At 53.9% G+C, this 2091-nt stretch overlaps 1 protein-coding gene across 1 annotated transcript in view; it reads right to left on the reverse strand.

Annotated features, from left to right (window-relative positions):
• The window catches only part of EXOC6B (exocyst complex component 6B), a 345342-nt gene that overhangs the window by 51159 nt on the left and 292092 nt on the right, over window positions 1-2091 (reverse strand). The window lies entirely within an intron of this gene.

Genomic DNA, 2091 nt, shown 5'->3' on the forward strand with positions numbered 1-2091 from the left:
CTGCTCCAGCTGAACACACCAAGTGCCCTCAGTGTCCTCACAGGGCTTCCAATCAAGGCCCTTCCCCACCTTCACTGCCCTCCTTTGGACACCCTCTAATGGCTCAATATCTCATATTTCAGTGACCAAAACCTCCACAACCTCTTTGTCATGCACTGAGCTCCAAGTCCAAACAGAGCTTATGACAAACCAAAGACATGAGCACCCAAAATCGCCTGCTCCGAACACGTTTTGGTCACTCCGGGGGGACAAAACCTCTCCTGTTCCACCAGGATCACACAAGGGGATGGGGATCCCCAGTGGTGCCAAGCAGGAGCTGTCAGAAAGCCTCCCTTCCCAGGGAGGATCCGTGGCGTGGCCGGCAGCCAGGTGGGGGAACAAAAGGGCGCCCGCTTGGTTTCCCCTCCCGTTATTCAATCCCGGGCTCAAGCGCTCACACCACGTTTGCCTCCTCTCTGCTGACGGATCCTCGGTGCCCGTCCCAGCTCCAGCACACGCAACGAGGCCTCACCTTGCTCGGGCTGCACGTTCTCACCTCCCCTCTCCCGCGAGGCATCCCGGGCCAAAACCTAACGTTCCTTAAATTTGCCGGATGAGAGCGCGTTAACAGGCAGATCTTTCGAAACCCTCCCATTCTTCTCATAATTTATTGATGAAAGGATTCCTCGCTGGTTAGGCAATATATCCCTCCGGATGAAAGCCTGGCTACGTTTCCCTCCTTTTCTACCACCCTCGGTAACCGAACCTCCTCTCCGAGGGGCCCCCCGATGAAAAATTCACGACTCGCCGACCGCGCCGCCGGTCGTGCTGCTGATGGATCGCGTTACTTTTTACCTGTTCAGATTAATCAGGTTACAGCTCCGGGCCTGCCAACAAAGCACGGCCTCACACCTCAGCTCCGGCGCCCAAATCCACGTCCAACATCCGAGTTGGGCAAAGGCTGCGCGAGCGCGGCCAAGAGTGAAACCAAGCCCGGGCCGCGGGAGTGGCTTTTGCCGCCTCTTCAGGTTGAAATAAAGCTTCATGTGCACCCTATCCAGGGTGCAAAAGACATCTGGGCTTCCAAGGGGTGAGGCACAGAGCGCTGTGCCAGCTCGGAGCAGGAGCTGGGTGGTGGGAATTGAGATTTTGAGGAGCTCTGCTGGTTTAAAGCTCAGTCAGGGGAGGTTTAGGTTGGATCTCAAGGAAAGGTTCTTCCCCCAGAGGGTGGTTGGGCACTGCCCAGGCTCCCCAGGGCAGTGGGCACAGCCCCAAGGCTGCCAGAGCTCCAGGAGGGTTTGGTTGATCCTCTGGGACTCTTGGGGTGTCCTGTGCAGGGCCAGGAGTTGGACTGGATGATCCTTGTGGGTCCCTTCCAACTCAGCATATTCTAGGATTTTATAAAAACAGCATCTCCATGGGAGCTCCCAAACTGTAAAACCAGCAGAAAGCCTCCCCTCCCTCTCAGGTAAGGCTGTCTGGAAGTTTAATTTGTGTTTTTAATGATCTGAGACGCTCCTGAATGAAAGCTGGGAGAGAAATACCCCGACATACTTCACAAATTCAGTGCCCGCCCAGGCAAAGTTTATCACTGGGAGTAACTCTCATCTCACCAGAGGACAAGGCTCATATATCTTTTCAGTGCTTAAACCCAGCTTAGTGGTCCTTAGGATTTTACTGCCTGGGAGTACATCCTGACTCTGAGCTTGTTTCATGGAGCACTTCCATCCCCAACTCAGCCCCAGACCAACCAAGGAGCCGTGGTTTGATCGAGCGGAACAAACCCACCCCAGAAGGATGTTTTAAAACCTTGGGAACACGTTGTTTTTTTAAATAAAAATATATCTTGGGCATTTTAAAAGAAGGAGTCGAGGTAAATGTTCTACCGGAGACAGACATGACATGGGCTGGGGTTATGGATCATCTGGCTGGAATTGTAGGTGCTGCTTATTACTAAAATCTAATTCAAAACCAGGGATGTAGCAGCTCTGGGAACAACAGCACAAGGATGTGGAGCTGCTGGAGAGAGTCCAGAGGAGGCCCCAGAGGTGCTCAAAAGACTGGAGCCCCTCTGCTCTGGAGCCAGGCTGGGAGAGCTGGAGGGGTTCCCCT

Source organism: Lepidothrix coronata, unplaced genomic scaffold, assembly GCF_001604755.1.
Source record: "Lepidothrix coronata isolate B3197 unplaced genomic scaffold, Lepidothrix_coronata-1.0 Scaffold287, whole genome shotgun sequence".
In the NCBI taxonomy this organism is placed as follows: Eukaryota; Metazoa; Chordata; class Aves; order Passeriformes; family Pipridae; genus Lepidothrix; species Lepidothrix coronata.